Genomic DNA, 25,614 nt, shown 5'->3' with positions numbered 1-25,614 from the left:
CTCTCACCCAGTTCCAGTAACGGCTCCCTCCCCGTGCCCCCTCAGCCCTAGGGGGGTTTCCCTCTGTCCCCAGCCCCGGGTGCTGCTCCATCCCTTGTTGGCTTCCTCACCATTGTCCTCACCTCATGGGTGGTCCCTTCATTAACTCTCATCATTTCTCCATTTGAGTGTGCCGTCTCTCCCCTGCTGGACACTCTGAATATGCCCTTGTTGTGGACATTCACTGTCTTCAGGTGTAATAGTGTTGGTTCCAACCTCAGATCCAGGATGCAACATGTCATCTAGACATGGCCAATCAGCGCACTGAGTCACCCAAGCCACAGTAATTGCTTCCAGAACGTTCACATAAACCAAGTTGTTCCAATCATGGGGAGTAGCAATACTTATGTAGAAGCTACCGAGAAGCACTGTCTATTCCACTGGATTTGAGCTGAGAAGAGTATGAATTTGGAGCTTCTGGTAGCTATTTTGTGAAGCCTGAGGACAAAGCCCAACACCAAAGAAGGCGAAGTCCAGAGGTGACCTTGCTTGAGTCCCTGGAACAAGATCTACTCCTCAATGCTTTTGTCAATGAGACAACAAATTTCCTTTTTCTTTTTTTAAGCCAGTTTGAGTTGAAGTTTCTGCCACTTGCATCCCAAACCATAACTTTTTGTTTTTTTATTTTTTATTTTTTATTTTTTTGCTGAGGAAGATTAGCCTTGAGCTAAGATCTGTTGCCAATCTGCCTCTTTTGTTGCTTGAGGAATATTAGCCCTGAACTAACATCTGTGCCCATCTTTCTCTATTTTTTTGTATGTGGGACAGGCCACAGCATAGCTGGTGAGTGGAATAGGTCCTTGCCCTGGATCCAAACCCATGAACCCCTGCCACCGAAGCAGAGCATGAGGAATTGTAACCACCCTGCCATGGGGCCAGGCCTGCATAACTTTTTTTTTTTTAATTCCAAGACCACCTTATACAAATTTCACTATATTCACTGAATTATCTAAGCAGGAAACCAGCCGTATGTCACCTTTGGATTAGATACACACTAATACAAGGTAGTCAAACCCACACTGGATTTCAGCAGTGACAGAAGCTGGAGAGTTGATTTGCCATCAGCCTTCTTCCAAAGAGAAACGGCGGGAGTTCAGCGGCATCTTTGCGGTTATTGCCTCCCATGCCAGGAAGGAACCTCCCCAGCAATAATCCCACCCACTTTGACACTTGATGATAGCAAAGGGAGAAAAATCTTCATCTGGATGAATGGGGAGATTGGTGCTATTGTTGGCAAGACAATGAGACGAAGCCTGGTGTTTATTAACTGTTGTAAACAAATTATGAATTTGTGCCAGACACAAACAGACACAAAATAGAGACGACTGGGCATAGCAAACATTAATTCTCCGAGAGATCATCTAACAAATAATCTAAAAGATCCTTTGTGGACTCCAAGGGTGTTAATTACACTAGACCTTATTCTAATCATTAATTCATTCAAGAATTGGTTGCGTGAATGTCAGCTTGGCAGTACAAGGATGGCAAATAGTTTTCATTTCTTATGCCAGTTGTGGTTGTGACTGCTCAGTGGGCTGTGTTGTGAAAGATTGTGAGGTCAAATCTGGGCTCAACAAGAATGAATATCATGGTCAATAAAAGGTGTCTTCTGGGGCCGGCCCAGTGGCACAGCAGTGAAGTTCACACATTCCTCTTCAGCAGCCCGAGCTTTGCTGGTTCGGATCCTGGGCATGGACATGGCATTGCTTGTCAAGCCATGCAGTGACAGGTGTCCCACATATAAAATAGAGAAGGATGGGCATAGATGTTAGCTCAGGGCCAGTCTTCCTCAGCAAAAAGAGGAGGATTGGCAGCAGATGTTAGCTCAGGGCTGATCTTCCTCAAAAAAAGAAAGCTATCTTCTGTGGAAGTGGAAGAAAGGAATGCCCAAGGTATTTGTCATCCTTGCAAATTGGAAAGGACCTTGTCTAGAGTGAGAAGGAGTAAATTTGGGGTAAGTCACTTCCAGTCCATATGCCTCTATTTCCTCAAATTTGTAAAATGAGGGAATTGATTTAAAATAACTTATCAGGTTCCTCTTTCCCTCCTTGATTTATTTATCCATTCTTTTGTTTGTTGGCTTACGCTTAGCAGCCATGATTGAAGTTCATCCTGGGTTGGGGTGATTTTCCACCTTATGCACGCAGTTCTCTCTAGTACAGAAGCCAGAACCTCGCTTCCCCAGCCTCCTATGGAGCAAGAAGGCAACCATGGACTCCAGGGCCACCAGTCAAGCACATCTGTTCTGAACTTGTTTGGAAGCTGGTGATGGCGAGAGGTCCGCCCTGCACAGAACTCACCCGGCTAGGATGATGGCAGAGACATCCAGTTGGTTGAAGCTGCAGTCACAGCGAATCTAGTGGTAATGTCCAGTGCCTGGCTGTGGTGGCAGCCCCAGCGGGGGGCCTCTGATGGCTTCACTGGAACAGCTCTGCCGCACAGGTGGGGATATTGTTCCTGGCTGCCAGCCTCCAATCCTGCATCTCTGAGCCTCCTTTAGCGCCCTTTAGCTGTCTAATTCTTTTTAAAATAAAATCCTTTCACTGCTGAAATGAGCCAGAGTGGATTTCTCTGTTCTCAGGGAGCTCAAAAACTTATGATCAGGACTGAATGCCTTCAAACGGATTTTTTTTCTCCTGTAAAGATGAAAAAGTTAATTCTCTTTTATGCATTGTAAAGAATATGCTTAGTTAATAGCTTACAAAATATATTTTGTTGCAACTACCAGCAAGATAATTGTTGCAGATGGATAAATACGTGTCATAAAGGGAAGCCAGTCTCACTTTTATCTTCATTACTCTAAGTGCACTAGAGAAAATGTCATTCCTTCCGTGTTTATAGTTCACAATTTTACATCAAGAGAAGGACCCCTCTTCTTAATCATTGCTAGTGTGATTTTCAAGAGTTTGCAGGAGCATTTGGTGAAGTTCCTATAGTTTAATTCCTTTAGTTTTCTAATGATTAGAACTTAGTATCTCATGAGGGTGGATGGCCACAGCAAAGAAATTCACTTGGCTAATTGTCTTTGTGAGAGTTTCTTTAGAGGATTGAAACTTACTCCCCAAACTCTATGTACAAGAAAAACCACATTGCTTCATTTTCTTTTTTTCTTTGAGGAAGATTAGCCCTGAGCTAACTACTGCCAGTCCTCCTCTTTTTGCTGAGGAAGCCTGGCCCTGGGCTAACATTGTGCCCATCTTCCTCTACTTTATATGTGGGACGCCTACCACAGCATGGCATGCCAAGCGGTGCCATAGTCTGCACCCGGGATCCAAACCGGTGAACCCTGGGCCGCGGAGAAGCGGAACGTGCGAACTTAACCGCTGCACCACCGGGCCGGCCCCTTTATTTTCTTTAATCAATGGAAATTTCACTTTAACCTCCAGTCTACCAAACTGTTGAAAATCAGGAGTTTAGTAGTCATGTCTCAAAGCAGGCTAAAGGGGCTTTGCCTCCTTCATATTGTCCATCAACAAACCGTCTTCCCATTCTTTGAAATAGACAATAGATATTTTGTTAACTTTTTATGCAAAAGTGACATTCACATGCAAATTCAAGCTCCTTCTTTGGAGCATCCCATGTACTGGATGTACCTTGGATCTTTGGTCCACGTTGGTTTCCCAAGGCTTCATAGTCATATGAAAGTAGAAGGTTTTCTCTTTTTTTTAATTTCTTTCTTTTATTTTATTGAGGTCATAATAGTTTCTAACATTGTGAAATTTCAGTTGTACATTATTAATGGTCAGTCACCATATATATGTGCCCCTTTACCCCTTAGGCCCACCCCCAAACCCCCTTGCCCTCTGGTAACCACTAATCTTTTCTCTTTGTCCATGTGTTTGTTTATCTTCCTGAAAGTAGAAAATTTTCTTGATCTTTATAAGACACCAAAAACAAATCCCGCCAAAGCCATCTCAATTATAGGTGACCTTTAAGAAAACACCAATGTCTGGGTCACATCCCTAGAGGCTGATTCAACAGACATTTCTTTCTTTTTTGATTCCCTAGGTGACTCGAATGTGCAGCTAGGACAGACAATCCCTGCCCTGGACATCCCACCTACCTGAGCCACTCCGGGGAGGCGGAGCTCAATCCTCTCTACTTAGGGAACTCTTGGCTGAGGCCGTTCCAAGCTCCATCAGTCATCATCCTATCAGAGAAACACGAACCACTCAGGATCTGAAACAGAGGAAATGTAATGCAGGGAGCTGGTTACCCAGGTGATGGAAGAACCGAGAAGCCAATAGAAGACAGTGAGGCAACCCAAAGGTTAGCAACAACGGGCAGTCACTGGAAAAAACCAAGATCCCAACTGTAGCGGTCTAGCAGGAGGAGTTCCCTCTTCTGGGAGACAGGTCAACCTTTTTGTTCCATTCAGGCCTTCAGCTGATTGGTGAGGCCCACTCACATTAGGAAGGGCCATCTGCGTTATTCAGTTTACTGACTCAAATGTTAAGCTCATCCAGAAACACCCTCACAGACACATTCAGAATAGTATTTGGCCAAATGTCTGGGCACTCTGTGACCCAGTCAAGTTGACACATAACCATCGCAGGTGCCCAGAGAAAAACCTTGAAGTTGTCCTTGACTTCCCCCTCTGTCGTATCCTACATCAAATCAATTAGGAAATCCCAATGGCTCTTCCTTCAAAATATGACCAGAATTTGACCATATTTCATCACCTCTACCACGACCATCCTAGTCCAAAACCACTGTTGTCTCTCGTCTAGATGATTGCGAGAACTGCTCCTCTGTTACTGACACCCTTTTGTCCTCCCTTCTCCCTGTTCTTAAGACAGCAGTCAGAGTGATGTAGTGAAAATGTGTCAGCTCCTGTCGCTCCAAAGTAAAACCCTCTAATGACTGCTCAGATCATTTGGAATAAAAATGGCTCCCTACTACCTCCTCACCCCATCCTCCCATTGCTTGTGCCACTTCAGTCACTCTGTTTTTGGGGGGGTTTTTTGTGCCTCAAACGTGTCCAGCACATTCATCTCAGGACCTTTGCACATGCTTTTCCCTCTGTTTTGAAGCCTTCTTCCAGATATTCTTGTGCTTCTCTCCCTCACCTCCCGTAGGTCTCTGCTCAGCTCAAAGGATACCTTATTCAAAATAGCACACTCCATCGTCCCCCTCCACCTCTGCTCTGTCTGTCTCCATCCTCTGCATTGTCTTTCTTTGCAGAATTTCTATTACTGGTAACTAGAACAATGTATGGCACATAGAGAGCATTCATCAATATTTGTTTAATGAATAAATGGATTAACAAGCTAATTAACGTCAGAAACCAGTTAAAGCTATTGGCTTAACCATTCTGCAAAACTGTTACCACACGAGGAGCTGGCTTTAAGAAATAATCATAGAATTTCTCTTAAGGTAGCAAATTATTATGAGACACACAATTCTAAACCAGAATACTATTTACCAATTTTTCTTCCCTACCAGGATTTTAGGAATCTAGACATCATTAAAGCCTCAAACAAAGGAACTGGAGAGTGGGAGAAAATTCCCTTTAAATATCAGTCTTTACATTGCTGGTATCTCCTTCTCAAGCCCGGGCCACAGCAACCAGTGGACCCAGAGGGGTGAGTCAGCAACTGTCTCCCTATTGGAGGAGATGGGTGGGGGGTTGTCCCTTCACATCCCCACTGAGCTTGAAGGAGGTGTCTTTATATTGTACCTTTATAACAATAATAGCTTTTGCTTAATGAGCTCCACTGCTTGCGAAGGACTGTGTTAAGTGCTTTAGTTTTCACTCATTTTATCTTCATTATAGCCTTGGGAGCAATATGATATTTCCTTGTTTTATAGAGTAGGAGACTGAGACTCGAAAAGTCATGTCCCTTGCTTGGGTCACATGCTAAGGAACGTGCAAACAGGATTCCAACCTAAACCTATGTGATTCCATAACTGAGGAGCTCCTGGGAGTGTTTCTTTTCCAAAATGTAGGACAACTTCTTCTCATTTTAAAATTTCATTTCTTGAGGATGCTATGGATCTTTGATCTCTTTTGTTCTAGGTCTTTTTATTAATATTACTGAGGCTCCTCCCGTTAAGATTCATGGCTTTCCTGCTGTTGGAGAAAGAAGATGGATACAGCCTGGCTAGTGGAATCTGAGAAGACTTAATGGACTCTCTAATGGCGGCATGGTATGACGTGATTTGCAGAACATGTGACTTACGACATAGACCGTGGAGACTACGTTGGAGTAGACTATGCGATATCACAAGCTCAAGTTAAAGCTCAAGTTAAAGGTATAAATTCTCACAACAACTTTTACAGCTTAAGCCTCCTCTCCACATTTCGATGTCTTTTCTTAATTTTCTCCTCCATTTGGCCCTCTCTCATCATCTTAATAGCTTACACTCAAAAGAAAGCGCTAAGGTCGTCATGAGTAGAGATGGTCTCAGCAAGGAAGAAAATGTGACCTCTGCCCCAATTTGGAGATGTTTGGTCCCTATTGAGCAGGTCTCACCTGGTGATCTTCTGAAGATCTCAGTCTCTTGGCACACACAGCTTCAGGTCATTGCACAGGAAAAGCCCCAAGTGGATGCTGAGGCTCCAGATGTCTCAGCTGCAAGGGCATTATTTAGAACCTCCTGGATCTTCTTCAACATGAGCAAACTCCAAAATTTACATAAATCCTAACATTCCAGCTCTGTCTGTATAACCTTACTACAATCACAACAAAACATTTTAGATGAAAGGGACCTTGGGTTCCTAAAAAATGATCAAAGCTCATTCTAGGGAAGCTGAGAGAAGGTAAATACATGCTAAGTTTAGTTGGTTCTATACCCCTGCCCTTTAGGCTTACCCCATTTCCATTTGAGGAGTGCCATTTTTAAAGTCTCCACAATAGTTCCTTTCTTTTGATCTTTTTGTAGATTACACAGTAGACATTTCCTCTCCCAGTAATTTGAACAGTGGATGTGGCTCATGGTTCCCTCCTGGTTCTAGCCAATGGCTTCTGCTGATGATTGCTAGGCTGTTGGCTCAGCTTCTATGGTCTAGTCTTTTCGTTCTTGGTAGAGATATCCCGGCAGTCAGCATCTTCCTGTTTTCTGAAGTCAAGTTTGCTCACACTCCTTCCCAGATTTGGGTTGATCTGTTCTCAGCTTTAATCGCTGCATTCATGAAATCTTGCCATAGTCATTTCTTTAACTTCTGCACAATTCAGAGATATTTGACCACAGCAGCTGCCAAGGTTCTGGCTCATGCTTGAGTCATTCCCTGACTGCACCATTCTGAGACTCCTGGCTGCCCTTCCTGTTCGTCTGCAAGTACTGGCTTGCCAAAACACTATGGCTTATTTCAAGGATTTTCGTTTTAGTTTTCTGCAAGTTTCATCTTAACCTATTATTTGGTCAGTTTCGTTGCTTCTTTTTATCTGAAGATTATTATTTTTTGACTTTCTACTTGTTGCAAGAATACTATCTCAGGACTGTCACATTTGATGTAGAAATCAAGTTCTGGCTTAGTGCTCTGGTATTTTTCTCATGAATCCCTCTGTTCTATTTCCCCTTCCCTCAATGACATCCTCAGCAGATGTCATATTTGGGCTGTTTGCCCAAAGAAATGGGAGAGGTTGGATATGATGACACTAAGCAAGCATCCCTAGGCCATATTGAATTGTAGAATGATAGAATCTTAAAGCTGGGAGGGTACCCAAAGATTGATTAATTCAACTTCCTTCCCAATTTGAGAATTATTCTCCGGCATTCATTGTTCCATCCTCTGCTTGAATCCTTTCAAGCAGGGAGAATGCATTAGTTGGCTACGTAATTGTTCTCTTGTTTCCAGTTCTAATCGTTGGAATTATTTTTTCTTTCATTGAACTGAATTCTGCTTTCCTATAACTTCCTCCCATTAGTTCTAGGCCTGCCCTCTGGAGTGATCCAGAGTAACTAAACTTCATCTTTTAATAATATGATAGTAATTGCTGCCATGTATTGAGTACTTGCAAGATTCTGTACCTTGTGTCTTATACACTGTAATAATCAGTTCTTCAGTTGCAAGCAATAGAAACCAATTCTGGCTAACTGCATTAGTTATCTTTTGCTACCTAATAAATTACCCTAAAACTTAGTGGCTTAAAAAAAATAAACATTTATTACCTTCCACTTTCTGTAGTTGAGGAATTCAGAAGCAACTTTATGGGTAATTCTGGGTCAAAGTTTCTCATAAGGTTGCAGTCAAGATGTCAACTGGGGCTTCAGTCATCAGAAGGCTTGACTAGGGTGGAGGAATCCACTTCTAAGCTCCCTCACACGGCTGATGGCACGAGTCCTCAGTTCTTTGCAGTGAGGACCTCTCCATAGAGCGTCTCCAATATGGCAGCTGGTTTCTCTTGGAGTGAGTGACTTGAGAGAGAGACAGAGAGGAGGCCTCAGGGCCTTTTATAAGGACCTAGTCTCTGAAGACAATGATAAGTTTTTAGTATCCATATTTTATTTTAATCATACAGTAAACATGAGGCTCCCAGGTCAGAGGCAGACTGATTATTTAGTTACAGAATATCTTAGTGGCAATTCTCCTTTCCCCAGATCCATCCCCTAGGGTGACACAGTGAGAGCCAGGTGGACCCTGCACATGTTGCGGGGGATGTGGGGTGGAGGGCGGGTCTGTACTATAGAGGAAGGACTCTGAAATTAAGGATCTCACAGCTTCTATCGGAGCTGGAACTCCTACCCCACCTCCCCTCCAGAGAAAGGGAGGGGGGACTTGGAATGTAAACTGATCTTCTCTTAGGGGCAGAAAGGAAGGTCTCTACCCAGAAATGTAAATATTTGGCTCCAAGGAAGAAAAGAGATGCTTTATTATCCTTTGAATGGGAGTGGATAGCTCCACCCAAAGGGAGACAAGTGCATCAGTCTATCTCCCCTAGAACGTGAAGAGCAGATGGCTCTGGAGAAAACGGAGAGATCTTCTATCTCTGTAGCCCTCCTGAGTTACAGGGAGCTCACGGTCTAGAATCCAGACCAGATTTAGGAGTCAAGTCAGTCTCTGCTGGCCTGGGGAATGCATAGGGCTGAATCTGTGAGTGGCAGAAATTTAGTGCCCGAGGCTAGGCGGGAGCAGGCTCACATTAAGAGCTGCTACAAGCCCTTTATGCATCTGGGGTTAGTTACGGCAAAACATGATACTCAAATTCTTCATCATTCAGTGGCCTTTCTCCAGCCACTCTGTTTCATCAAAGTCCCTCTGACTGTGGTATTTAATTCTCCAGGCATAGTCCGGCTAGTGCAGAGAGCAGTGGGGCCGTTAAATGCATCCAGAAACTGCCTGAGGTGCTTGTTTTGTGGGGTGAATCATACAAAAGGAGATTGTCCTGCCGAGATCTTGGGTGAGGATTGAGAAATGTCTCTAGGATTCAGAGGAACACATCCAGTTTAGTTAAGTCCACCATGTATTGCATCATTTTCTATCCCTAGGCCATCAAATTGGTTTTTGGGGGGCCAGTCCGGTGGCACAGCAGTTAAGTGTGCACGTTCCACCTCAGTGGCCCAGAATTTGCCAGTTGAGATCCCGGGGGCGGACTTATGTACCGCTTGGCAAGCCATGCTGTGGTAGGTGTCCCACATATGAAGTAGAGGAAGATGGGCACAGATGTTAGCTCAGGGCCAGTCTTCCTCAGCAAAAAGAGGAGGATTGGTAGCAGATGTTAGCTCAGGGTTAATCTTCGTCAAGAAAAAAATAATTGGCTTTTGGGCTGCAGGCATGAATACCACGTATATTTCTTGCCAGTTGAGGAACTCCCATCCTTGATTCTCGACTCCTTCACCCAGCCTCTCCACCAGTCCGGCCACATCAACTTCTTACGTACCCCTGAGATTCCTCCACTTCTCTCCCTCTCCACTGTCGCCTTCCATGTCCAAGCCACCATCATCATTCAACTGAAGGACTTCTGACAGGTCTCCCCTCCTACACTCCTCTTTCCCCCCAATTCTGTCCTCCCCACAGCATCGAGAGCACACTTTTAAAAACTTAGATGTTCGCACACAATATAAATAAAAGATCGCTCCCTTGCTTAAAAGTCTTCTATCACTGTTTAGTTCACTTTGAATAAAATTCAAACTCTTTACTGAGCCCCCAAGGCCCTGTGGGATCTGGCACTTGCCTCTGCTGTATCATCTCTTTCCACTTGCCCCTTACTTATTGTGTCATAACTACACTAGCCTCCAGGGCCTGGAGTTCTCAGGAATTACACATCTTTCATGCCTCAGGACCTTTGAATGTGCCAGCTCTCAGCCAGAGGCTCTCCCTTGTTCCTGTCACCACCCTAACACACGTGCTTGCCCTGGCCTTTGCATGATTAGTTCCATTTCATCTTCCAGGCCTTTCTCAACCATCCTGTCTATACCATCTTCTTATTCCCCTATCAGGGCACCATTTGTTTCCATCAGAGAATGCATCACACACTGTAATTATATGTTTACTTTTTATAAACTTTCTCCACCAAACTAAAAGCACCTTGAGAGAAGAGACTATGCTTTGTTGCCCACGGTGTACCTGGAACTTAGCACAATGCCTGGCCAACAACAGCAGGCTCTTGACAAACAGTAGTGAAATGAACATTTATTTAAATTATCATTTACGTAATTTACAAAAAGAAGTGATTAATTAGGAAACATAATACTCTTTTGAATTTTTGTGAGGATTAAATATATTATTGTGAAGAATAAATGAGATCTGTGAAAGCATTTACTATATCATTCCCTCCTTCTCTCCCTTCCTTTCTTCCTTCCTTCTTTCTTCCCTTCTTCTGCTGCTCAGGAAAACATGGAACTCTCTTGACTACAGTTTTCTTTCCTGCCCTGACTCCCTCCCTATGAAGGTTGACTGTGAAGAGATTTTACCTCCCTAAAGAATCTCTCTCTTTCAAAGGATATGGATTATAGAGGAAAGAGGGTTTTCTGAATGATCTTTTGAAACAGCTGTAGAGAGCATTGCTCGGCAAGCGTTCAAGTCTCCGTATACCCGTGAGAAATTCCTAGACAAAGTTGCCATCTGGAATTCCCAATTCATTCTCAAGAATCGAGGCATAGACAGACCACACCTGAAGTAAGTTTGGAAATAATAACACAACCAGTGATTCACGAGCCCTGACATGTCCCAGGCTCTGTGGGAAACCCTCTTCCTGCCTCATCTCGTTGAATCCATCAACAACCCGGGGAGGAATGTGCAGGACCCCGCTTTACCAGGGAAAATTGGGGCTTAGCAAGAGGGTGCTAACGCATGTCTGTCTGACTCCAGAACTCTCTGACAATTTCCTGGATGGCTTCCCAGTTTTGATTCTTCTCTTCCTACTTTGTACATCATTCTGGCCCAAGTCTGTGCCTCACTCTCTCTTCCCACAGCCCTTTAGGTTCCTGTGTGACAGCCAGCCCGCAGGAGTATACCTAGTTCTTTTCTGAGTTCTCCCCACTTCGTAACCTCCTTCATGGTTTTCCCACCTTCCTCTCTTGCAAGGTATTCCACATTCCATACCGGTGACTATTCCTGAGACATATTTTTGTGTGTGTGTGTCACCTCAGCTCAGAGGTTTTATGGATTCCCTTGGCATTCGGGATGTCAGTTCTGGTTCTGCCTTGCACTAGTTGTGTGTCATTGGGCAAGGTAAGAATTTCTCTGAATCTGTTTTCTTATTTCTAAAATGAAGATGATTATATCTACTCCATGAGGTTGTTAAGATTAGGCAAGATTCTCTCTCACTCTGGACAGAGTAGGTTGTGCTGCTATGATAAATGATCCCTAAAACTGTGGTTTTGTTCTCACTCACACTCCATGCTCATCGCATGCCCATCATCTTCACTTCGGGGCTCACGCCAATGGAGCGGCTTTTATCTGAAATGTTGGCAGATGTGAGCCAGATGGGTGATTAGTAATAAAATCTCCCACAGACAATGTAGAGGCTGGCACTGGCACAGTGTCTGACACGTGATAGGTGCTGAGTAAATGCTTTCTCTTTCGCATGTACCCTCAAGTGGGAAGTGTGTTACACTGGTGTCTAAACCTCTATGTGCAGCCTCTTCCTGCAGGATGTGTGGAGTTCAAATGCCAACCATATTACAATCCAATTTCAGAGGGCTTTCCCTTTCGAAAGGCTAAAGTCTTCTTTACGTCTTCTGGTTTCATAATCTGGGAGGTTACCATATCTGTTTCCTGGCACAGCCATAACAAATTACCACAAACTTGGTAGCTTAGAACAATGGAAATTTGTACCATTGGAGCTCTGGAGACCAGAAGTCTAAAATCAGGGTGTTGGGGGCTGGCCCAGTGGCCGAGTGGTTGGCTCTGCTTTGGTGGCCCAGGTTTTCGCCGGTTCGAATCCTGGGCGCAGACATGGCACTGCTCATCAAGCCATGCTGAGGTGGCGTCCCACATACCACAACTAGAAGGACCCACAACTAAAAATACACAGCTATGTACTGGGGGGCTTTGGGAGAACAAGGGAAAAAAAAATAAAATCTTTAAAATCTCAAGGCATTGGCAGGACCACACTCCCTCTAGAGGTTCTAGAGGAGAATCTGTTGTTTCTTCCAGCTTCCGGTGGCTGTTGGCGTTCCTCGATGTGTGCCTGCATCACTCCCACCTCTGCTTCCGTGATCACATTGCCTCCCCCTCTTCTGTGTGTTTCCTCTGTGCCTCTTATAAGGACACCTATCATTGGATTTAGGGCCCATCTGGATAATCCAGGATGATCTCCTCATCTCAAGATGCTTAAATTAATCACATCTCCAACAACTCCTTTTCCAAAAAAGGACACATTCATAGGTTTTGGGAATTAGGATGTGGACATATCTTTGGGGGGAGGGGCACCATTCCACCCACTAGGGTTACCAAGTGACTCTTGAGCATTACACAGTCCACAACTTTGCTCATTATTATTTTAGGATGAGGCTGATTTTACACATAACCTTTTTCTCTCAGTGATCAGGTGTTCTATATAAACTCAGAACACAGTGAAGAGATCTCGTTTCCACCACAGCATTTTGTGTCTCTGAGAAATTGCCCAAGTGCAGGCCCACACTTTCATATCAGGAAAGCAAAAAGAGTAATTATATTAAAACAAAACAAAGCACCCTCTCCTCTTTACTCTTTTTTTCTAGAATTGGTGGCCCTTCAGGTGTAACTCTTTTTGCGAAGGTTGCTCATACAGACTATGTTGGTGTTTCTAGGAGTTCTCTTTGTAAAAAAAACAAAAAGGCAGATTTTTCACCTTTGACTAAAATGGAAATTTTCCACGTTACTGTGGGTTGGCTGAGGTCTTCTGGGAAATTCTCCTGTGCAGTCTCTACCTGAAACACAAAGTCTATAAAAGATACTCTATGATTAAAGAAAAATTATTATCATTCCAAAGGACTTGGCCTATAATTAATTGTATTTTTAAAGGAGTTGCATTTGCTTTACTGCTTTTTGGAAGAATTAAATGTAATTTGTATCTCTGGGGGGAAAAGATCAACCTCTTCATATATTTTTTTTTTTTCTAGTGTTTGATAATAGTTAATGAGGCACATTTTTCTTGTTCACACAAGTCCCTACTTTTGGTGTGAAAATATACTGACATCCCCGCCCCTTCTGTATCATGTGTAAGTGATGGAGGAAGAGAAAAAGGGAAAGAGTAGTAATTTGTTGTCATGGAAATGAGTTAATACGAAGCTGGTGGTTTGAACTATGACTTGAGATGCTGAGGAGGGGAAGAGAAAGGATGACAACATCTATCTCACCATGACGCCAAAATCCTTAGGGAGATACTGGCAAATATCTGGGTAGGTTTTTGACCCCTCTCACTCTGTCCCCCTCATGTAAGTATTCAGCTGTTGAGCCTACATTGATCTAACAGGACCAGACAAGGCCCCAAGAGACCTTACCCCTCTGCGTGTGGCAGGGCCAAGTGAGGTATTGGATAGAAACAGTATTCAATCTCTGTTTATTGGATGAGTATGACTCCGGTTTAGATAAAAAGACCAAACACGAAGGCATTTACAGAAACTCCCTGCAGTCCCTGCAATGAGACTGACTGCCCATCTTCCAGTGATGACCCCTTTCCTAGAGATGACCCTAAATCATGGAGTTGTCCCCTGTGGCCATGTCTGGACTATTGACCCTGACTCCTACCATTAGGTATGATTAGGTAGACTTCCAACCACTGGTTCAGTGGTGAGACCTGACTCAGTTTGGACAATTGTGGTAATTTTCCCTTCTGGTCATTGTTGATTGGTCCAGACGTGGCCATCTGCATCAAACCAGATCAATCAGAATTGTTCCCCAGAACTTTTCAAGCTGGAACTAAGAGAAAACTGTTGGCTCCATTTTGAAGGTGAAGGTGTGAGGTAGGAAGCCTTCTGCCTGAAGGTAGCCATGTTGCACACCTCTTCAAAGAAATCCTTTGGAGAGAATGAAGTGTAAAGTGGCAGACGAGAGATGGAGAGCCTACCAGCAGAACTCAAGTCCCCAAGCTAGCTGCACGTCTAACCTTTCCACAGTTATGAGAATCCACCTCCAGTAAAAACCCATTGCTTGACCAGGTTATTTAGAGATGGATTGCTATTTCTGGAACTCAGAAGAGCCCTAACTAACACACTTCTCTTCGCTGTTTTTGGTTGTAACTAAAGGTGTTTCTCAGTCAAGTTCTAAGCTCCTCAGGAGATGCAAGGGACTTGGACGACCCAAACTAATGAATTCAAGCCCTTAAGACATTTCTGTGCTACGTGTGGCTAGAGGGGACGCAGGGTTTCGTCAGTGGGAATATTCTGTTTTGATCAGTTTGCCAAGATCTGCCGAAGCCCTCTTCTTGCATTAAACACAAACACTCCTCCAGGGTGCAGAAAAAATATTTTTCAATCATCCACCTCAGATGCAGTCCTTCGCCTTGGCAGAGCTCTTTCTGTCTCCTATATCTCCTACAATACTTCCACGCCCATTATCATGTTTTACCTCTGAAGAACTCTTGGAGGTAAGGGGAGCCAAGTGTCACCATTACCATTTCCAAAGGAGTAAGCAATTGCATTCTACAAGGAGTAAGTGGTTGGTACAACGCTGCTGAGTTAGTGCAGCAGCCTAGAAATTGGGTTTCCTGACACTCAGAACGTTATCCCTGATCTACCCACATTTGACTGAAAACAAATGAGCCTTGTGGCTTTCTCTCTGGTTCTTAGTCTGAGGAGGCAGAGAAATGGGCCTGGGAAATGCCCCTCCAGCTAGTATATGTGGACTTGTAAGAGACAAACAAAGATCACGGTGGGACGTGGGGACAAGGCTCATTTTGCTGCTTTGTCCCAAAATGGAGTGGGAGAATTAGAAGCACAACAATTGACACAGTCTGGTGGTGTAGATTAAGGATTAAGTAGATTACAAGAACAATGTGGGCTGAGGTGGACATTGGAGGACAATCTGATCTGGGGAAGACCAAAAAGCATGTGTTTCTACCACTTGTTTCTGCCTCAGGAGAGACTGGCATCATGGCTGGAGCTACTTTCCAAACTGGGAGAAGGGATTTCTCTTTGCCAGGAGAGCTGGTCTGGAGGCAGAAGTTTGCCTGTGGAATTACTTGGCTGTATTGTTGGATGTGGTCAACTGCATTTCCCCTTCAAACAAGTGGGGAGTCAGCTACGGCTAGGATTTCTAGATGGTTCCTCTGTTCTTCCCAGACACCCCTGGGAAAAAGAACCACTGAGATCCCACTAGTGGGGAAAAGAAACATAGTTGGAGGGTGCCTTCTGCCAGAATTGAAAACCAAGTGGACCTAGGAATATATCATGAGGTTCCTCTTTCTAGCTCAGGACCCTGAAAAAAGAAAATTTGACTATTAATGATATAATATTTGGAAATGGGAGAAACGGGACTAGCTTTTTGAGTCTTAAACTTTAATACCAATATATACTGGATTAGATGTTAAAGGTCAATAAAAAAAAGGTAGGATGCCTTCCAAGGCTCTTGGGCTGGCTGGCTGGGAGTGGGAGGTGGGGGGCCAAGGGTTTCAAGGGGAAGGTGGTGGTTATGATGGTCAGCCATGGAAACAGAAAAAAGAAAGATATAGAGATAAATGCTAATGGTGTTTGTTCAAACCCTGTCCTGTGGAGAAGGAGACTTAGCCAATGGATTTTGAGTATGTAATACATTCCTAACAGGTCGATGTATCTAGAAGGTTATAGCCATTGTGTTTCCAGTATTCACATCCTACCTGCAAGACCATCGCTATGTGAGATGAATGATGCACTAGGCTAGCTTGCCCTGCTGCTATAAACCTTTGGCTTATCTAATTCCCTTTGAGCTGATGTCACACTCAACAGCAATCTCCTGATTATTATCTAGCCTTTTCAGGGGAATAATATATTAATCCTGGAGACTTCAGATGGTCTTGGTCCTTCTAAAGGTGATTTCTTACAGAAAGGGAATAACTCGATACTCTGATTTTTTTCACATCAGCCTCTTCAACATGATTAGCATACGCTTGCCCTGGGAGATTAACTGCATGGTGTGCTGACAAAATCAAGTTTTGAGCTTACCAGTCTGATTATCTGACTGCTGATGATTGTAAATCTGTAAGGTAGTAAATGACATCCTCTAAGACCATTTGGGAGACAGCCAGCCAGCCTTTCCACAGTGGGGTATCTTGGCATCACGATTGGGCTGAGAAAGCACATTGTGAAATTTAACACAACGTTTTTGGTTGGGGGGGAGGGGAATAGATACGGAAGGTAAAAACAGAGTCTTGACAGGATGTGGGGGGAACACGCAAACCTTAACGTGGTGCTAAAAATGTTAATAGGATGAGTGTGATAACCATGAGAATGGCCTCATAGACCACAACCACAGGGAGGTTGCTGTGGTTGTGCTCAAATGCATTGCCATATTTGCACAGAGGTTACACTTCCCATGGCCTGCTCCCTACCAATGACTAAGGACAGCAGGAAGACTAAGGCAGGCCCATTCTGGGAGATAGGTGACTCCTCTGATGGCCAGCTTTGACTTGAGAACTCCCCGACGGCCTTGCCAAACCTTCTTTAGATTGCACGGCAGTCTAGAATGCTTCCATCCAATCTTCCTTCCCATTCTCCTTCACTCAGGGTCAGATTTTCATCATGCCTCTCACACACACAGTCTTGTCTTGGCATCTGCTTCTCAAACGTCCCAGAGGAACACAACGAAAAATGTACATAGTCAGGATCCCAGCAGGAAACAGATGACATATCTCTTTGACACACAACTCACACTGGGAGACTTTGAGTAGAGTTTAATAAAGGAATTATTTTCAAAGGTACAGACAGCTATAGAGAAACCACAAAGAAGACCGTAGTTGCTTGGGGCTAGTAAGGCACTGCTCCCCATCTTAGGCCCAAGGGAGCAGTTACTGGAATCCAGAGACCGAGAGGGCTGTGCTGAGAGGGTTGCCTAATTGGAGCTGGAACCTGCACAAGGGGTGCAGCCCTCTGCAGGGGCCCCAGTGGAAAGAGGTGAAGGAACCAATACTCTTGCTTCACTCTCCTTCTCCCTGTGTTCTTGCTGGTGCTCCCATTGGCTCAATGTGGCTGGAAGTTTCAGGAAGGTAAGCCTGTTGATGCAGTCCCTGAGGTCAGCCTCATGCATCCTGCAACAGGGAGGAGAAAAATGGAGAGTGGATCTGGAAAGGCAAGAGGGACACGTCCAGGCAACGGACAATAGTGAGATTTTGTGTGGCAGCAGCAAGGCTTCCCTCCGAGCCTGCCTGTAGCAGCAATGGCAAAAGAGAGGCCCAACCTGGCAAATTAAAGTACTCTGGCACCACTTCCCTCTGCATCTCTTAGCCTCAAACTCCCCCATGTGGTAGCTTCATCCTCAGGCTAGTAGATTGATAACTACTTCCATTTCCGGAGTCATATCCAGTCCCTACAATGTCCAGAGGTAGAAAGGCCATCCTTTCTCTTGTGCTTCACTTAGGCAGGAGGAAACCTTTCTGGAAGGCCCGCAGGAGAATCCCCTAATGCACATGGCCACCCAGGAGAGGGAGATTCCTGAACAAGCTGGGGTTCTCTTAGGAAGGAGCAAGGGGCCTACTACGTGGGGCTGCCACAGCCATTTTCCACAGAGCAAACCAAATGCTTTTTCTAACACACAAATCTGACCGTATCATTTCCTGCTTAAAAGCCTTCAACAGCTTCCACTACTCTCATGCAAAAGCCCGAATTTCTTATATGAGCATACAAGTCCCCTTATGCTATGGCTGCAGTCTACCTCCCCATTTCTTGGCCTGCCCTCTATCCTGCAGTCATATTAAACCACTTGCACTTATCTAAACAAGCACACTCTCTCCTCTGTCGCTTGCTTCTGGGCCTCTGCTGTGTCTTCTGTCTGGAGAACACTCTGCTGCTTGTGGCTTTCTCAGCTCATCTTGGGAAACACCACATAGTGCTTCTTCTCCGGAGCCTTCTCTGGGCCTGCGGTGTGCTCATGCCCTTGTGCTTACCCCTACAGTATCGCTGTATTCAGACGACCAGGGGTCTCTCCTTCTGAGCTCTATGCTCCATGAGAGAGAAGTCTGTGCCTGCTGTGGGGAGCTGCCTCGTGTCCTGGCTAAGAGCTCAGATTCTGGCATCAGACAGCCTGGATTTGGCTCTTGGCTTAACTACTCATAGCTAGTGACCTTGAGTAAGTAATTAAACTCTCTGAGTTTCTATTTCCTCATCTGTAAAGTGGGAACAATAAAAGTGAGTACTTCAGAGAATTATTGTGAGGGTCAAATAAGATGACTCATGTAAGGCATTTAGCACCGTGGCTGGCACCAAGTCAGCGCTCAGGAAATATTTGCAGAATCGATGGCGAAATGGTAAACAGACCTGAGCCCTTCCCACTGTTCTGGGAATCTAATTTATCTGGGAATCTATGAGGTAATCGAAAATTCTTGCCCAGACAAGGGACTTCCAAGGCCGGTTACATACAAGGTCTTACATACGCGATTGCAGAACTTGGGAGTATGTTGGCCGTTCAAATAATTCCCCTACTAGCCTGTCAGGTTACTCAAATTCTGTCATTACAGATTGATTCTTTCAGATTAGCATTCAGGCCATACGTGCTCGCTCTGCTCCAAAAGACACGACCGTGTCCAATTAGGCAAGGTGTAGACAGCAAGAGCTATTGCACTTCGGAGGAGAAGAACTCTACACTGAACTTGGAGGAGAGGTGGCATTTAGACAGGTGGAGAGGGAAGGGGAAGATGACCCAGGTAATGTGGAGACAAAAGTGGGGCACGAGAGCTCCCTGAGTGGCTGAGGATAGTGTGTGAAGCTTTAGGGGACCGGAGGGTCCTGTAGGGAAATCCTCCGAGATAAAAGTACCCCCCTGAAAAATATGAATTCACTTGAATTGAAGTCACAGAATTTTAGACCCAAAAAGGAATTTTTAAATCCCTTATTCGAAGAAACTGGAGCTCAGAGAGATTAACTATCTTGACCAAAGTCATCCAGTTAGTTGGCAAGAGAAAAAGAATATGAATTCAGATCCCGTGATCCTAGACTCCAGAGCTCTTTTATCCACAACCAAATCACTTCTTAATTAGTTCAGACAGTTTCCTTTTCTCTTAATAAGCTGCTGAGATCATGGAATGGGAGGAAGCGGGGTATCGTTGTGGGTGGGGAGCGAGTGGGAATAGTGCATGGGAGGGAAGGGAGAGGAATGGAATCCTCAGAGGAAGCGGGCAGGTAGGGAACGTGTGTCTCTAACCCTCAGCCTCTTCTTCTCATACCCTTTTCTTTCTGAACAGTCTAAACAATGTATTCACACTGAGATGTCAATGGCCCAAGAGCCAGAACCAAAAGCACCATGACAAGTGGCCTGTCATCAGGAGAGTCCTGGGATAGGAATCTGTGTTGCAAGGACCAGCAGTGAGGAAATCCGAATTCCAATCCCGGCCTGCCAGTGAACAACACTATAACCTTGGGAAAAACACTCAGCCAATGGAACCACATAGAACGTTCTAAAGGGACAATTCTTAAGGTATTTGAGGACAGTTGTCAAATTACAACCCCTGCACCCCCAAGCCTTCAGTTCCTCAGGCTGAACACCTCCCATTCTTTATTGGTTCTTTGGTTTCCAATTGAGCCTTGTTGCCCTCCATTGGATGAGTTGCAATCTATCAGTGTCTTTTTTCCAGGCACCACGAATCAAACATAATATTCTGGTTGTCCAGGTAGATCTGTACAATCCTCTCCTTGTCATGCACTCTAGATCCATCAGTGGAGCATAAGTACTTGGCTTTCGGGCAACTCTACTTTATCAGTACGTTCCTGCCATGTTGACGCATCCATCGATCTGGGCAATCAGTGACTACAGATCCCTCCATTCTCTCTAAAAACAAATTCAGAAAGACTTTGTTAGGTGCCTTGCAGAAATTCATATATGTTACATGGACTCAAGTACCTTGATTTACCTCTCTGCAATTATAATCGAAACAGGAATTGGTATTTGTTCTTCAGGAGCTTATGTTGGCTCCTCCTAGTCATCTTCCCCTGTTCCGAATGCTCAAGGATCTTCCTGTTCTAGAACCCGGCCTGGCTCAGCTCCATGCTCACCAAGTGACTGTTGTCAAGACCCACCTGCTTCTCCTCTTTTAAAAAATTGTTCCCTACCTTTGGTTGTCTCTAGTTTTCTGGCATCTCTTCTATTTTTGTGATCATCAGGAGGATTGCACAGAGCAGTTCAATCATCTCATTGCAAAACGCCCGATTATCTGACATGCAGTTTTTAATACGTTCCTTGTAGAAGTCCCTCCCTGTAGAAGTTAGGATATGGGTGCAGATAAGTAACAAAGACCCCACATGATAGGTAATTAGAAAAGACAGAACTCCTGCACCCCCACACCTCTGTAACAGCCCTGGTGTAAGCCGTCCGCGGCTCAGATGGCTGCATCAAGGACCAGAATCCTTCGATCTTGCTACTCTTTCATCTCTAGAGAGTTGCCTTTGCCCATATGGTTCAAGATGGCTCATCACATCACCTCAGACGCCATCTAGGCAGCAGGGAGGAGAAAAAAGGAAAGAGGAAGGCTCTGTTTGAGAGTACAAACCTGAACTTGCACGTCATTCTTGTTTATATCTCATTGGCAAGAATTTATAGACTTGGGCATCCAGCTGCAAAGGAGACTTGGAAAGGTGGTTTTTCTGTTAGCTGTAATATAACCAGCTAAAAATCTGCGGCTCTAGTTCTATAGGAGAAGAGAAGACAGATATTGAGGAAAATTTAGCAGTCTCTGCCATACTCTAGTTCAGCTTCCTTTCTACATCTCTTAAGGACCTCTCCATTCTCTCAGATCTGAAACTATAGAGTCATTTCTGCTTTTACTGCTTCTTTTATAGTCACTCACAAAATCCTGTGTATTTTATTACATTTTAATCAATTTTTATCCATTCTTTTCTTTCTATTTTCACACATTGCCATTCGAATACAGATTCTCATCAGTCCTTGGTTTGGTCAGTCCCATCCAGAAGTCCAAACCTTCCATCTGCTGACTGCTTGATAGGAAAGGATATGGGCAAATTCTCTCCATTGGCGGACAGTATTGGACAGTTTTCCACTGCCCTTAATGCTGATGCCTATTGGAATTTGTAAGAGGGCAACAGATGTTCTGCCTTGGTGGTCTGTCCTCAGGAGGAATAAGGAATCACACGGCTTCTGCCCCTGTGACCTTCTGCCCTCAGCCAGCTAATTTCCAAACACCCTGGCTCGGCCCCACTCCCTCCCAGAGAACTGTGCTCTATCAGTTTATGTCATTTTTTGCCCCCTTTCAGGAGCAATGTTTTGTCATTTTATCATTTCTTGATCAAACTACAAGAGCCTTTTAACTTGTTTCTCTGAAAACATCCCATTCTCCTCTAATCCATTCTGTACTGAGCCCAACTGATCTCCTTAAAATATTGATTTCATTTTTTATGTTCTCCTACTTAAACATTTCTAAATGGTGGATCATTTATCTCAGTAGGGATAGCAAATGCATGTTGCCTTATTTAAGGCCAACCCCACTAATCAAGATACTATTTCCTGCTCAGCCTAGATGATGCTTTAGAATAATTTTCTGCAGGTGGTACAACCAATGGGTTGGAATTGGCATGAGAGAGAAATCTCATTTATCACCCTAACCTACAAAATTATTTCCAAAAGTTGGGCTTTAAGCATCCTCCATCTCTGAACATGTATAATGTGCAGCAAAATCTTGCTGTTCAACGTATGCAGGCCTTATTTCCTCCAATAGACCATAAGCTCCTCATTCTGTTTTTGTTTTTTCATTAATTGTCTGGATTCTGCTACAGAGTTGGGGCAGACACTGTTTGTAGGCATCCTCAGGTCAAAGAGGAGATGTTAAAGGTGCTGAAAGCTGAGCTGATGGATGAAGGAAACAAGGCCAGAAGGAAAATCTAGACTCTCATTAAGAAAGGCAATAAAAGGCTGTAATTAGAAAACTGGTGCCAGGTGTGAAGTCCAAGGTCTTCAAGGTCACAAATGAAGCCGGAGCTCAGGAGCCAGAAGGATGGGAAGCAAGTCAGGTTGCAGAGTGCAAGTTAGGACAAGGCAAACGATTCAGAATTAAGCTTGTAGAAATACTTCTTGGAACTGTCAGAACTGCCTCTGTGCAGGATCAGCCATTAACACAGAATCGTGTGTGTAATATGCGTTAATGCACAAATAAGCAAAAACATAAATCAAAGTAATACCACGTAACCCTATGTTGAAATGCTGTGTTGAATGACAAATTTCTATCATTTGTGTCTGTGGGGGATGGGAATTGGCCATCCCAAGATATGTCTCTTTGGCATGAGGATTCTTTTAGGCTGGTTACTTTAAAAAACTGCAGAGGGGAAGAAGGCTCTGAGGAGCAGAATTTACTTACCCTTTGTTAAGAGACATTTACATTGTAAAGGAAATCTCCATCTGTAAGGGTGTCTCCCTCTCTGTACCAGGAAGAATTGGGGCAGATGACCTTATCTCTAGAAACTCTTAATCAATGCCAAAGGCAAGGACTTAAATCTGCATTTGTTTACTGTACTTGTGTGGTAATCTCCCATGATTGACTCCCCCTCCACCCCCAACATGCTCCTTTGTCGTTAGCTGAAGATGATATTTAAGGTGGTGGCTTCCGCCATTTTGGTGAGTTGCTCATGTTGCCTGAGCCTCTCCCATGTATACATGTTATAAAGCTTTGTTTAATTTTCTCCTGTTATTCTGTCTCACGTGAATTTAATTCATTCTCCGGCCAGAAGAACCCACAGTGGGTAGAGGAAGTGTCTTCCTCCCCTAAATCTCAGTCTCTTATACCCAGTTTTACCCAAAAATAATGACTTGGTAAGTTTCCTTTAAATTCCTAGTATCTCTTTAGATGTCTTTAATATTGTATTAAAGTGCCGGAGTGGAAAAGGTAACTCTCAATATCATGCACTAATAATAAAGCAGACCTTAAAACAAGTGGCAGATGGAAACAATACAGACTCCACCCAGGGATTTTCACAGATTAGATCCCCATGAAGCCTTTGTTGCTCGTCTGCTCCTGCCAAGCCTGAGGGACAGGCTTCTTGCTGCAGCTGCCTTTGCAAAAATTAATGTCCTGCTCCTGCCAAGAAAGCAGATGACAAGCTCAGCAGCTCTCCTTTGGTTTGTTTTTCTCCACGGCAGGAATATGTGCCCCCTAAGTAGGCATTTGTTTGCGTAATCAGTAGGACTGCAGAAGCAAAGGCAAGGAGATGAGGGTGAGGCAGGAAGGAGAAAGTGGCACCTGGCAGCAGAATAAAACACCAAAAAGCCAGGTGACGGAAACAAGGCCAGCTAGCCTTCACCCAAGTTGATGGAAGCAAGTTGACTCATGCAACCCTGGGAACAGCTAAGATTGTTTGCATGCTCACAATGAATCATCTAATGCGTAAGTCAAGCCACCAGCTATAATTAATCTTGTGCCTTAAAACAAATTTGAGGATTTTGAATATGAGCTAATGAGACTGACCTGTATGATCATGCGCTCATAGCGGCGTAAGCGCATCAAGGACAAAGCTGGAATCTGGGGACGCCCTCAGAAAGTGCCTTTCCTGGTGACCTGCAGTCTCACCCACCCAGGGCTCCTTGTGGGGTGTGAACGTTGGCAGTAGGTTGGGCTGGATGGTATTTGCCCCACCCATGCTGCTTGCAAGTCCTCCTTTATTTATAGTTCTGTGGTGGGGAAGATATCTTCTAGAATATAAGGACTTCAAGGTTTCCAGTTGTCAATGGACCTTCATACTGATTGTAGAATTTAGCATGCTAGGATGACCAGCTGCTGGTTGTTATTGTTCAAATTGGCAGTGGACATTGTTGGGTTTTGGCAGGCCAGCATCTACTCCATATTCCCTTGATAATAGCACCCGGTTCCTCTTGAAGATTCATTTCTCCCCATTGGAGACAGCTTGGTAAGACTATAATTAAGATGCCCTGCCCTCCCTCGGCTAAGGAGCAGGCACATGACCCATGCCATTCACGGGCTCCTTCCCATAGTTACGATCTTGACCAGCATGACAAACAGATCTAAAAAGAGTAGACCAAGTTCATCCAGCAATAGCTCCCAGGAAAGAAAGCCAGGTGTTCTTGACACCATAAAGATCCGTGAGGCTACTCTGGTGCCAAGCTTGGTTCTCTAGCCATTTCTGAATTGGTTCTCTGAGTCTGTTCTTTTTGCTCTTCCGTATCCTTCCAAAAATCTTCCTTTTTGCCCAAGTTGGCAGGAGTTGGTTTCAATAATATCTTTCATTCTGAGAGGTCTCCTAGGGGTGGGGGTGGAGGGGTTGTTGGTATTTGTCTTTTCATAATATATGAGGTATATATACGACTATCAGTATGTAAAAAGAAAGGTAATCACTTGTAGAAAAATATGGTAAAATATCTAAAAATAAAGGACAAAAGGAAGCAAGTAATAGTAATAATATATTTTATTGAATCAGAGCCATCACCAATTGTCAGAAACACTCTTATTTTACGTACCACTAAGAAAGAAAAAAAATGCTACCCATCAATTTATGACACACCATCCCAGCTTCAGAGATGTTGCAAAAAAGTGTGTTTTAAAATGATGAAGTTTGGTAATAAAAATGATAACTAAATGCATGGAGCCCCAGCTACATGCTAGGTCCTGTTCTAAGTGTTTTACCTATTTTAATTCTGTTCCTAACCATCTGATGAGGTAGTGTGATGTGTTCGCACAACTAATATCCATAGTTAGCCAAATAGATGGCTCAGGTTTAATGTAAGTTTGAAGTGGAGTTATTATTTTTATTTATTTTATTTTTTTGAGGAAGATCAGCCCTGAGCTAACATCTGCTGCCAATCCTCCTCTTTCTTTTTTCTGAGGAAGACTGGCCCTAAGCTAACATCCGTGCCCATCTTCCTCTACTTTATATGTGGGATGCCTACCACAGCATGGCTTGACAAGTGGTGCCATGTCCACACCCGGGATCCGAACTGGTGAACCCCAGGCTGCCGAAGCGGAATGTGCACACTTAACTGCTGAGCCACTGGGCCGGTCCCTAAAGTGGAGTTATTATTTTATTTGAACTGACAGATTTATGTTTTAATCAAAGCAATAATTA

General features: G+C 44.1%; 1 long non-coding RNA gene across 1 annotated transcript; it reads right to left on the bottom strand.

Moving 5' to 3' along the window:
* Window positions 1-20,676: 20,676 nt before the first annotated feature.
* LOC124230206 (uncharacterized) lies at window positions 20,677-24,088 on the bottom strand. The gene is made up of 3 exons (XR_006886106.1): window positions 24,003-24,088; window positions 21,081-21,218; window positions 20,677-20,786 (listed from the first exon to the last, which is right to left on the bottom strand). It is a non-coding gene; the product is annotated as an uncharacterized LOC124230206 (long non-coding RNA).
* Between the last annotated feature and the right edge of the window lie 1,526 nt (window positions 24,089-25,614).

Source organism: Equus quagga, chromosome 19 (genome assembly GCF_021613505.1).
Source record: "Equus quagga isolate Etosha38 chromosome 19, UCLA_HA_Equagga_1.0, whole genome shotgun sequence".
NCBI classification, from domain to species: Eukaryota; Metazoa; Chordata; class Mammalia; order Perissodactyla; family Equidae; genus Equus; species Equus quagga.
The sequence above is the reverse complement of the archived record's forward strand: the minus strand, read 5'-3'. Positions and strand labels throughout refer to the sequence as shown.